At 46.2% G+C, this 13,357-nt stretch overlaps 1 protein-coding gene across 3 annotated transcripts in view; it reads left to right on the top strand.

Moving 5' to 3' along the window:
- CCBE1 (collagen and calcium binding EGF domains 1) overlaps window positions 1–13,357 on the top strand; it is a 244,326-nt gene that overhangs the window by 174,342 nt on the left and 56,627 nt on the right. The window lies entirely within an intron of this gene.

The following is a 13,357-nucleotide window of genomic DNA, read 5'->3' as shown; positions in this document are numbered from 1 at the left end:
CCCATTGCTCACTCTCCGCCATCAGCTGTACCCGTGGCACAGCAGTCTGGGTCGTATGTGCATCACAGGCCGGTCCTTCCAGGGAGGAGGCACAGACCCATCCCCAAGAAGAGCACCTGTCTTGCTGACAGCGAAACAGAAGGCTGTCCTCACTTCTGAGACACGGCCTTTTCCCCGCTTACATTTGTAGATCGCTGTTGGTTCTGTGTTCCTTTTTGACGGGATTTATTATTCATTGGTGACATAGAATGTTATGCATCCTTTGATGGGGAAGACAGCGCAAAACTGGAAGGGATTCAGCGGTCCGCCTCCTTGCCAGTGAGTTATGACTGTTTGATTTAAGCAGCCTAGCAACAGGATCACACCAGCCACGAAGCCCGGCATCCTTGCAGCTCAGCTCTGGCACGCCTTTCATTTCTGAAATGGAATTTATGGCCTCCTAAATAGTGTGCCGTTGTTTTTCCTTTTCTCTCTTGCTTGGCCCCCCCCCCCCCCGCCCCGACCCTCCGTCAAGGAAACTGGATCCACAAAACCAAGTCATGTAAGCTTAAAAATTCCAAGGGCTCAGAGCTGGGCTCGAGTTCATCAGGCGGGTGTTTACAGCTGCCCTCTGGCTCACCTTTGTTTAGATAAATAATTGAAAGTGTGCCATTTACAAGCTTGGGCCTCAGAGGCGCACAAAGGAATCTGGCTGAAGCCTCCTTAATTGAAAGCAGGAGATAACCAACAACACAGCCTGTTCCTCTCTTGGGACGTTAGCACGCTGGGGGTGGGGGGGATTTATCTTCTTTGGAATTTGTGTTCTCGGGTTGCCCAAATCCGGATGACACACACATGACTCTTACCTCACACAAAAAAAGGAAAACATGCCCCATATCCCACCCCGGGTTTGTATGGATTTTCAAGTGAAGATGCAGTCACTCAGCAGAGGTTCCACGAGCGCTGACTACTTGCAAGGCCTGGGCTCGGCGTTAAGGGTCTTGCCCCAAGGAGCTTCTGCCTGCATGGAAAGAAAGGACAGGTTCAGATTTCAAGGCATTAGAGCCCTGGTTCTCAATCCTGGCTGATTTTTTTAAATGCTGATTCCCTGGTTCCAGCTCCAGAGATTCCGATTTAATCATTTAGAGGTTGGGCCTGAGCATAAGCATTTCTTCATCTTTTTTTTTTTTTTTTTGCATTCAGATCTTTTGAATTGAGCGAGCGTTCTGAGCCTCACACTCTGGGGACTGAGGTCCTGGCTCTAACCTTTCTTCACGGTATGACCTTGGGCCAGATTCTTGAGCTCTGGCACTCAGTTTCTCCACTGTGAGAGGGGGATAATCACAGATTGTCCTGTTGCTCCTCGTGAGGATTTGATGAAACTCCACGGGATGTGGCAGTTTCTCAGCTTGTGACTCACTCTGGGAACCAGCCACAGCAAATACCCTCCTGCAGCTCTGCCATCCCGGGGCGGAGCCCCCACCCCGCGGCAGTGGGAGCACAGCCTTTGGAGGAAGGGCGGGCAGGGCCGACCTTGCCCCACTTCCAGGTTTTATCAGACGGTGGGTCCAGGCAGAGCCTCCTCCCTAGGAAGATGGGATGGAGACTTAGGGCATCTTGGCAGTTTGTGGATGGAGCCGGCTATCGTCCCTGGTCCCACACCTGCTGGGAGGCTCTACCCAGGAGGATCCTCAGGAGATCATGGCCGACTAGAGTCATGGTCTGTTTTAGCAGAAAGGAGCCAACAAGCCAAAGGGGAATCCCCTACCCAGGACCTGCCTGACCTCCTTCGGAAGGTCCCCACTGCTGTCGGAGCTGCCTTCTCTGCGACCGGAAATACGGAAGGGGGCGGGGGGGGGTATCACAATGGCCGTCTTCCAGAGTGAGTCACGAGGTGAGAAACTGACACTAAGGGTGGTGTCCTGGGATCTATGGGAGAGGGTTGTGCTCTGGGTCCAGCTGGTCAGCATCTGTCCCATCAGCACAATTTTGGAGTAGAGCTGGGCTCAGGTTGGCACTGAGGGGCATCCTTAGACCTGAGGGAGGTCTAGGTGGTCCTCAGGATAGTTTTTCTCCCTTCTCCAGGGAGTTCTCTCTTGGTTCAGGGCAGCCCCTGCTGGAGGGCTAAGCCCTATGTTGTAGAACTGGGGCACCTAGAAGTGGACCCTAATTCCATAACATACACCCCCCGATAGCCTTCTGCACAGCAGTCCAAAACCCCCAGGATGCCAGAAAGATGCTGGCCAAGCGGAAAGTGCCCAGAGCAGCAGTGGTGGCTCCTTGGGAAGGCCCTTCTGGTCTACACCTGCACTCCCACCACCATCGCCCCATCTTGCCACGGCACGTAAACACTCCAGTCCCCGGAGAGATCTCCAGATCTCCCCAGTGTTGAAGTGGTACCTCAGGTCCAGCGTGAGAAGACAGTTGCTTACCTAGTGTCATTCATTAACTATCAGAACACATTCTCCATCCCTTCCCTTATCACAGAAGCATCACTCCCGTCACAGTGCCTGGGATTCTTCACTTTATCATAGTGCCTGAAATTGCATCAAAGAGTTACTCCTCTGAGTTCAACGCCATCCTTTTCACAGTCAGTGCCCTAAACTAGTGGTATCTTCTTTGGGTGCCCAGTTCTTCTCATGGCCTCTTGTCTGCTGTCCCCTAGAGTTAAGTGAAATGAATCCTCTGTCCCTAGACATCCTGGCAGGGCTTGGGCTGTGTGAGGACGCAACACTAAAGCTGCCATGGCAGGTTTTCAAGGCTACGTGTATCGCTTAATCACAGAGCACTATTTGCTCTTTATCTTAAATGCCATACTTCGGATAGGAAAGAAAAACTGTGCTCTCCAACTTCTGAGAGCTCCTTGCTCTGAGATTACATCAGGAGACCAGATTAGAAAGCGTTTCAAAGATCTGGAGGAGGGAGTCAGTTAATGATACAGCAGCAAAGAGGGGTCAGCTGCGTGAAACAGCGATGCATCTGAGTGTGTCTTATCATGTCTCTCTAATGGAGCCCACAGAAGGGTTTCTTTTGTGTGGAATAAAGAGCCAGACCCCAGGGAAAGCCAAACAGAAGACAGAGAGCACGGGGCATTGCCAGTGAATTATGCGCTCACATGGCCAGAGGCACTAGAACTTCCGTGTTATTTAAAGAAAAAACGTTTATGAAACACGCTTTCTCACTCCTCTTTGCTCTGCCTGGTACAGCTGGTTTCCCGTTATTTAAACCTAACCTACAACTCCTTCTCAAGGTTGCCAGTAAATAATTCACTAATGCCGGAAACACCTGGAGGTTCAACTGGTATTGACAGAATCCAGTGCTCATGTGTGATAAGGGCTGTGTCTGCAAGTTAATGAAGACGTTTATGTTTGTCACCATCCAGGGAGTGACTTCTGTCCGTGAAACAGAAATTTGTTCTTTGGAAAAAACACAGCCATTGTGGAAACCCTACCTGGAATTAAGCCCCAAATCAAAAGCCTTTTATACTATGACTTCCAAAAACTGGATCTTTGCTGTGTTACCAGGACAACTGGGAAAGAACAAGATCTTGGTTACAGAGAACTGAAATGCCACTTGATCTCGGGGATGAAAGGAGTTGTGGTTAGGATGCCAGGGGTCAGGATGGAGGAAATGTCAGAAAATGGGCTGGCCCTGGGGTGGGCGCCCACGGTTCAGGTGCCCCTTTCCAATCTTCTCCACCTAGAGGGGCAAGAGCATTGCCTCTTGGTGCGAAGTAGGACCATCCAGGCCACCCGGTCAGAAGCAAGCGCGGACAAAGTGGTTTTCCCTAGAAAGGGCCTGTGGACAGCAGTGACTGTCCTCTCTGACTCGAGGGTACCGGGGTAATTCGAGGGTTTAGCTAATAAGGCATTGCCGTCTACTGCCGTGTAACAAAAATCTCTGTGCTGCGTTCCTAAAGCCAAGATAACCCACACCGCTGCATGCTTTTCTGGTTGCCCTGTCTCTGCCCTGGGTGGCCTTCCATTCTCTTCCCTGTCAAGATACAACTTAATCATCCTGTAAGATCCAAGTCCAACTCCACACACAATTCCCAGACCACCCCAGGCTGCGCCGGCCCTGTCCTTTGGTAATTTGGGGCAGACTTGAGGGCCTTTTGACATCTTGAGCATTTCATTATTTTCAAAGGCCATGTTGTGGTTGAACATTTCTTATGTTCTGTGTCTTTACACAAGTGATTATACAAGCGATTGTGTAAGCTCTTTTTATCTTATGATTCTTTCTACTTCCCAGGGTCAACATTCAATTATTAGTTGATTCAGTGTAAACTAACATACTGTTTAACTTCAGGCTTTCCCGTATTTCACAGGGCTTCATCAAAACATATAAATATTCATTTACTATATCCTTTAACTCCATATGTTGAAGGAAGACAGAAGAGAGTAACAACAACAATAACCACCGTTACTGTTACTGCTGCTCTCATTATCATTGTCCCTTTCTTGGCCATTTCCTATATAAGAGGAACTATACCAAGTGCTTTATCCATCTAATTTAGTGTTCAAAATAACCCTAACAATGTATATATTGATACTGCATTTTTCGGAAGAAGAAACTGAAGTGTAAGTTTATAACTTGTATTTATGAAACGAGGAAGTGGTGGAATCAGGTATCAAACCCAGTTCTGCCTGACTTCAAAACAGCTGTCCAGGACTTCCCTGATGGCACAGTGGTTAAGAATCTACCTGCCAGTGCAGGAGACACAGGTTCGATCCCTGGTCTGGGAAGATCCCACATGCCGCGGAGCAACTAAGGCCATGCACCACAACTACTGAGCCTGTGCTCTAGAGCCCATGAGCTACAACTACTGAGCCCACGTGCTCTAGGGCCCATATGCCACAACTACGGAGCCCACGTGCTGTAACTGCTGAAGCCCACAGGCCTAGAGCCCCTGCTCCTCAACGAGAGAAGCCACCGCAATGAGAGTCCAGCGCACCACAACCAAGAGTAGCCCCCGCTCGCCACAACTAGGGAAAGCCCGTGTGCAGCAACGGAGACCCAAGCAGCCAAAAAAAAGAGTTGTCCATACTATGATACCATTCAGTGTCTCCAGGTTTTTGTATTTGTTAATAGTTTTGATTCATTCAGGCCTCCTAAATGCCGAGGCCTACGTTGCCACTAAGAAAGGGTCGAGAATGAACGTCCTGGGACACCTCAGTCTGGACAGGGTGGCCGAGTTGCCATGCATCCCCTGAATGCTGGTTCCAGCAGCATCACTGAACAGTCTTGGACAACTTGCCTAGACTATCTGAATCTCCCAGGTCTTGATCACAAACAGCAGAGCACATATTATTTACTCCAGATAAACTTGAATATTTTTGGCCCCTGGAGGTAACTGATTTGTCGTTATTTCATGCAAGAAACATTACTGGAGTTACACACTCCTTACTCTCTGCCCATTACTCCTGCCAAAGCCTCATTCCTTCTGTACCTTGTAATACAGAAAAGGAGGAAGGAAGGAAGGATGAGAGCCCACAGGAGGCCAGGAAAGATAAAAAGAAAGGGAAGATAAAGCCATAACCCATAACTTATAAATAGTGTCCCAAGGAAAGAGTTCCGGCCAAGTTCAGTTCAGCCAATATGTGTTGAATATGTGGTCTTTCAGACATTGGACTAAGTGCTCAAGGAAGCTAAGACTCGATTCCTGCCTTGGAGGAGTTCGTGATCACTTAGAGGAGACAGACTGAGTATGATGATAGAGACGTACATGTCCTCCCGTGACCCGAAGGTATTCTCTGTAGAGCTACCTTTATCATAGAGCCAAAAACTATACCTTGTTGTCACAGATCATACTTATTTCTCTAAGACACTACCTCTTAAAATTTGCAAACAAGGAAAGGAATCATAATAAATGACAGACTCCAGAATAGACTCAATACAGGGGTGTGGGCAGCTCTCCCTTCTAATTAAGTGATGCTTCCGCCGTCAAGGAGTTTAAGTTGTTTTAAAGATGGAAATACCTTCCACCAGGAACATCCATTCCTGCACCTTAGAAATCGTCATCGAATTGAGCTGTGTGTTGACCCACACGTGTTATACTTCTGCGAGCCATCACTCGAATGTCTAGAGGTCATTACTGAGCTGTAGGTCCCAGCAGAGCCAGGGCTGCCATACTGCTTCCCATGGTTCTTGGGCTGTCCTGCAAAACCTACCACACATACCACATCTGAGAGTCCACCGGAAGTTCTCGTTACTTTCCCATGAGTTTGCAAAACACTTCAAGATGTCTGCTCACTCATAACGAACATCCGGAATGATCAGGGACTGATTTCTTAAAACAAGTTCTTGTAATTCATGGTAGTGTTTTGTTTTTTTTTCTGGGGGTGTGTGGGGGGGTGGGATTAAGGGTATGCAGTTTTTGAACCATATTTCTTTGATGAAAAAATACTCATAAATGGAATATTTCATACTACCATTAATAGTTTTGCATAAAATGGATAATTTCTTAGAGACGGAATTTTTTTTAATCAACCTCAATGGAGCATATAAGTTACATTTGATAAAATGCACCAATTTTAAGTGGACCGTTCTATGAGTTTTGACAAAGTATACACCCATGTGACCACAATGAAGGTACAGACATTTTCATCACTGTAAAATCCAGGGAAGACATTAAAGATCACCCTAGTCCAAAGCCCTTTGTTTCCCGGAGTGGGAAGCAGAGACCCAGAGTGAGACAGTGATTTGCTTGAGCGCTTATGTCTAGTTTGTCAGCTTCCTTGATAGCGTTTCTCTCACCAGTCCTTCTCTTTGTCTCTCTGGCTTCCTTTCTCGATCCAGTTCTTCCGGGAGGAGGTCTCCCCAGATCATGTCCTTGGCACACGCCTTCCCCGCGCATTTTTTTTGTTGTTGTTGTTTTTTGTTTTCTTTTGCGGTACGCGGGCCTCTCACTGTTATGGCCTCTCCCCTTGCGGAGCACCGGCTCCGGACGCGCAGGCTCAGCGGCCATGGCTCACGGGCCCAGCCGCTCCGCGGCATGTGGGATCCTCCCGTACCGGGGCACGAACCCGTGTCCCCTGCATCGGCAGGCGGACTCTCAACCACTGCGCCACCAGGGAAGCCCCCCGCGCGTTTTAATCCAATAATCTTCTTCACCTGTCCCTCTGAAGACCGTCTCTAGCACACCTCCTCCCTCACCATGCGCTTGAGCCGTGTAAGGCCTCAGACATCCTAAACAATTATGTCCACAATGGATGTCATTAATACCTTCTAGTCTTCCCCAAATTCGTGCTATAGAAACTTCTGTATTTAGCTCTTTTCCGATTTAACCTGCCTTGGTTAATGGTGACCTCATCCTCCAGACAGCTATACTACAATCAGTCTCTAGTCTTGGATGTCTCTGTTTTCCTTCTTCCCCACATCCAGTGTGTTAGGAAATCCTGTAGATACTCCTGCAACGTTTCTTTAAAATCTGTTCTCATTTTGCAATTCGCACTGCCCTGTTTTAGCCCTTCTGAATCTATTGCCTGAAATATTTCAGTAGCCTTTTTAACGCCTTTCTGTGCCTGCATCCTTTTCTTTCCAATGTCTCCACTGGGCCTAGACTGTGGCTCTCTGACCTACTATTACATAAGGTTGAGACTCGGGAGGCACAGCCTAAAGGCTGTCTGAGGATATCCTGAGCCAAGGACAGGACGTTTTTTCCCAGAGGGAAGCTGAGATTGCAAGACAGAGGAGCTGGATTGGGGACCAAGCTGGAGAAGCACGACTGGTAGGTAGTGAGCGTGGGAGCCCCTTCATATGGGGCCTGCTACATCCTCTGGGACAGGAACCACTCCAGTGGGCCACACACTTCTGCAGCCCCTGAAACGGACTTCATACTCTTGCCTCTGTACCGAGAGAATACATTTTACTCGTGTTACTGTGCTTTGAATGCTCTGTCCTGTGTTATGCGGATTTGTGTGTATATATATTTCTCCCACGTTCGTTATCTTCAAGGACCACATTTAAATCTTAATCATCTCCACATCTTCTGTAACACCCAGGTCAGGGAAGAGGTGGCCTCTGGAGGCCTGCAGTCTGGGTTCATGTCCAGCTCAGCTACTAATTTGAACAAGTCACTTAAATATTCTGGGCTTTCCCATCTGTTAAAAAAAAAAAAAAAAGAAAAAGGTGGTTATGAGAATTAAATAATCTATGGAGAATGCTTGGCTTGGTGTGTAATAAGCTCTCAATTAAGTGGTGGTTGAATTAAGTCAAACTTAATGTTTCCAGTTCTGAATTAATCTGAATTGAAATTTGTAATGGGACATTGGATCATTATTTATGTAGTTGGTATCTTAAATAGAAGATCCCTGCTCTCATCTGTAAATGGTCTGCAGGTAGCAATCCGACTCTTGGTGTTGTGTGAATTTCTCCCTCCAGTGACTTACACCTGAAGTCATGTCAGTTGTATTTTGTTTTCCATAAGGAATTTATGTGTGTGAGCTATGGGATATGTCAGGTCATATGATTAATCGGGTCCCTTCTGTCTTTCAAAGACATTACAAGTAAGATCTCTAAGAGTTCCTCATTTAATTCCCAAGTGACTGACCCCAGGCAGAAGTGTGAATCAGCAACTTGTGTTTACGTGTTCCTGTACCGAGCTCTCTCTGGAAATGCCTCATTTACATGGTGAAGTGCAGGAAAGGGGGCCAAGCAGCGCCGGTGAACTCTACCCAGGTGAACTCTACCCACTGTGTGGAAAGAAGGATCGTAGCCCTGTGAAAGCAGAGAGTTCTTTAGCTTTGGGTAATTTACAAGGAAGGTTCAGACATTTACATTTCAAGGGTCAGCATTTCATAAGGCTCAAGGGCTCCATGCACAGTTGCTGAGCAGAATAAAAGGCTGTGTCTTCTCTAAGCGCAATTTGGGTTACTAACTTTGCATTTCAGTAGCCTTTCTCCCCTGACTTTATTTCCTTCAGTCATTTTAGTTTTTTGGGTGGGAGCAGGTGGGTGGGAGCAGGAACGAGGCTCCTATAACTGAAACCAACAATAATAGCTTAAACAAGATGGAAGTTTGTTTCTCTTGCACGAGGCTGTTCAGGCGTCCTTAGCTCATATGGTGGCTGGGCGGCATCACGCGCTTACCTCCGTGCATGTGATGCCCCCATTGCTGACGTGTTGATCTCATTGTCCGAGACGGCACGCCGCCGCCAGTCGTGCGTGGGTCATTCGCACTCGTGGGAAGGTGAAGGGGGAGGGTCGCACCCCTTCCGCTTGAGGGTGACACCTGAGCGGGCATCAAGGCTACTCCCATCCCCCCGGCCAGGCTTATTCACAAGGCCGTACGTGGTGGATGAGCGGCTGGGAAATGGCTCCTTCATTCTGGGTGGTCATGTGCCCAGCTATAATTTGGGGTTTTGTAACAAAAGAAGAAGAAGAGCCAGTAGAGGAGGGGGAACAGCTAGCTATCTCTGCCTCAGTCATGACTTTCTGAAAATGCAGCTGTTGTGGTTAATTTGAGGCTTTTCCTAGGGAAAAAAATAGAAGGCAATATATACTTTTAGGCCAACCCTGCCTGCCCACCACCCCCAGGCCCGAGGTAAGCCACAGGATTCTGTGGGCCCATGTTAGCCTTGTGGTGCACCCACCGAGGAGATGAGCCCATGTAAGGGTAGGGGGTGGTCTGTGTGAGCTGCCGGTCCAAGTCTTTGCTTATGAGTATAAATACACTTGACCCCTAGACAACGCGGGGATCAGGGGCTCCAACCCTCACACGGTAGAAAAACCCCCTGTAACTTATAGTTGGTTCCTCTGTATCCAAGAATTCAACCAGCAGCAGATCATGGAATACTGTAGTATTATTTACTGTTGGAAAACATCCTCGTATAGGCGGACCCACATTGTTCCAGGGTCAGACGTAGATGTCTGAAAGTCAGTAGAAAATTGACAACTTTTAAAGAGAAGAGCCCGTGGGCCTGCAGAGTATATTATCCCCAGTGAAACACAGTTAATTGTGGGGTGTTTTTTTGGGTTGTTTTTTTTTGTTTGTTTTTTGGCCACGCGCCATGTGGGATCTTAGTTCCCCGACCAGGGATCGAACCCGTGTTCCCTAGTGGAAGTGCAGAGTCTTAACCACTGGACCACCAGGGAAGTCCCAAAACAGAATTAATTTAGAAACTGGAAAGAATTTTTAAAGAAATTCTCATTAGTGCCCTCGAAGAAATTCTAGAGAAGGATCGCATCTTAAATAAAACAAGCCCTGTGGACCAAAGAACATTTGGAAAGAAGGAGGCAATGTTTAGAAACAGGCTTATGGGTTATTTGCCTTTGAGCTCTGGCTCCGTCCAGGATGCTATTCTATCCCACGCTGGCAGTGAGAAGTTAACTTTTTCCTCTGAATTTTAAAATATAACGTCTTCTCTTTACGAAAGTAACACCTGATGACTATACAAAACTTAGAAAATACAGGCAAGCAAAATGAAGGCAGTTTCGCTGCCTGGAAGTTTGCAGTTTAGGTGTCAGAGACGTGAGAGTTGAGATCCTGAGGCTGGGTCCACCTTTGAAGAAGAGAAAAGAGTGTGTTGTATTCATTCGGGAATATAACCAATATTTTGTAACAACTTTAAATGTAATATAATCTATAAAAATATTGAATCACTGTGTTCTACATCTGAAACTGATATAACATTGTAAATCAACTATACTTCAATAAATAAAGAAGTTAGTAAATAACCAAAGCGACAGGAGTGAGGAAACAAAACTGCAGAGAAAGTCCAGAGTGGGAGGAGAAGGAAGGAGGAACAGTCAGGAAACTTCTGGACTGCATTGGAAACCACCGCAGATGACTTGTATTGCTTCATTTATCATGAATATTTTAGTGCCTGCAGATAGGATTTTCTTGATGAATGCTACCCTAGAATATTACTAATAACATTGAGGTGTTTCTAGAATACTTAGAGAGTTAAGAATAGAATAAAAATAAATCAACAACTAGGGCTTTGGGTCCTACAGTGTCAGTGCATACGATGAACCACGTTGCTGCAAGGAATAATCTCCACTTTCCAGGCTGTGTCCATGGACAGTGACCCGCGGAGTAGGACACGACTCACAGCTATCAGCGCCTCGGAAAATTAGCAACCGTGGGAACAAATGTGAGCAGAGCTGCACTGGTTTAAATGTGTCCCACAAGCGGGGGAAATGGTTCCATTAAAATCCTCCCTAAGGCAAGCCTATTACACTAGTTATTTGAGGTGCAAAAAGAATGAACATCCTATTAAATAGCACACTAAATCCCTAAGGCAGTTTCTTAATAAATACTGTATATTGATTCCAGGTGACTTGGTCAAAAGCAGTTGGGTTGAAACCTAGTTGGTCCAGTTTGTCCAAAATATAACTGCTCAGTTTCTGGGTAAAGCGAGTCATGCTGGGTGCCTATCTGCTCAAACACGTTCCCGAACGTGACTCCTTACCCAACTTGCAAAATCACAAGCTTCTGAAACTGTTGTCAAGCCTGGCGTTAGAAATGTACCAGACCACCCTGAAAATCTCTAAAGACTCCTTTATTATTTTATTTTCTCTTACTACATACAAAATCAGTACCTGGTCGTTACAGAAAAATCCGGAAACACACAAAAACGAATATGAGGAACCCTCTTGTAGCTCACCCGCATGAAAAGAACCACGAATACACAGTGTCTTCATTTTCACTGTAAAAATTTCACCACCTGTGTATATATAAGCATATACATAGATACAAGTTTGTTTTATTTCGTTTTTCACAAAGGTAATACCAAACTACCTTTTCTCATTTTTTATAATTTTTTATTATGTTTCAGAAATGATCAACTTATCACCTGATTAGGGAAAAGGCAGTCAGCGAACAAGGTGATAACGAGGGTTGATGAGGTAGAAAACTCATTTGGGGAGGCAAGGAAGGAGGAAAAAATGTGTGAGAAGGGAGCTGGGGTGTCTAGTGTTGGCATCGTTGCAAAGAGGAAGTTAATCAATCCCAAGTTCTTATCTCTTTAACGTCAGCCCTGTACTCCAGTCAGCCCTTGGCTGAAGTCCTTGATCCTGGGGTCTGAGGAACACTGATGTACCAGGGAGATAGGGAGACGCTGGCAGGCATATCACGTGAAGGTGCCTGCACGTGTTCTCAGCCTGCAGCCGGGGCTTTTGTCCACACGTCCCGCCTCTGCAGGGCTCCAGGGTCCTTGAAGGTGGCCAACACAGTGAGGACACAGCAGGAAAACCACATTTCCTTCTACATTTTCCAATGGACTTAACATATGCCAGCACGGTCCTAAGCTGCATCTTATTAACTCATGAAATCCTCTCACCAAGCCAATGAGGTGAGTACTATTACTTTCCCATTTTACACAGAAGGAAATCAAGTTAGAGGGATTTTACATCGCTTGTCTAAGGCCCCACAGCTGGAAAGCAGTGGTGCGTGGATTCAGACCCAGGTGGTACATCCCCAAGGAGCAGGGTCCTAACTACCAGCTCTTCTGCTTTTTGGGTAGGTGCGCGATGAATGTTTGTTGAATGAATAAATTATCACTTGCAGCCTTGGAGGATAAATACCTTTTGGTTATAACTTTAACTCCATCTGAGAATAACCTTTTCACACGCGCTTAGAGAAATTAATTTTTCTGTAATTCACACAATTAAAACCCACATGAAACCATGACCAGGGTGTTCATGCTTAAAGGGATCACTTCAACAGTGTTCCTTCCTCACTTGATCATTTTGTGTATATGTGGTAAAATATACATAATATAAAATTTACCATTTGAGCCATTTTTAGGCGTGTAGTTCAGTGGCATTAAGTACATCCACATTGTCGTGCAAGCATCACCACCATCCACCTCCAGAACGTTTTCATCTTCCCAAACTGACATTTTCCACCCGTTTGTAGCCTGTGTCGAAATTTCCTTCCTTTTTAAGGATGAATAATATTTTGCTGTGTATGTACCACATCTTGTTTATCCAGTCATCTGTCGATGGACATTTGGATTGTTTATACCTTTGGCTATTGTGAAAGATGCTGCTATGATCAAATATCTACTTGAGTGTGCTTTCAGTTCTTTTGGGTACATACCCAGAAGTGGAATTGCCGGATCATGTGGTAACTCTGTTTGGTTTTGTTTTGTTTTGCGGAACCACTAACTGTTTTCCTCATTTGACTTTGACCACCAGTAATTGTGCATAGAAGAAGAGCAGATTATACCTAAAATACTCCATAGGAGTCTTTTAATATCGTCACTGAGATTTGGCGGTAACAAGCTTATATGTAGATGAATAAATAGGTTTGTTTGGGTTGGCTTGTTAGTTTGTTGATGCCGTAGTAAACATGATATTATTCCATTTGCCTGGGAGGAGCATTTTCTGGTTAAAAGGCTGGAAGCAAGCATGTCTAGCTGGGAGGTGAGTCA

Source organism: Tursiops truncatus, chromosome 13, assembly GCF_011762595.2.
Source record: "Tursiops truncatus isolate mTurTru1 chromosome 13, mTurTru1.mat.Y, whole genome shotgun sequence".
Lineage (NCBI taxonomy): Eukaryota > Metazoa > Chordata > Mammalia > Artiodactyla > Delphinidae > Tursiops > Tursiops truncatus.
Note: the sequence above shows the minus strand (reverse complement) of the source record. Positions and strands in the feature narration are given on the sequence as shown.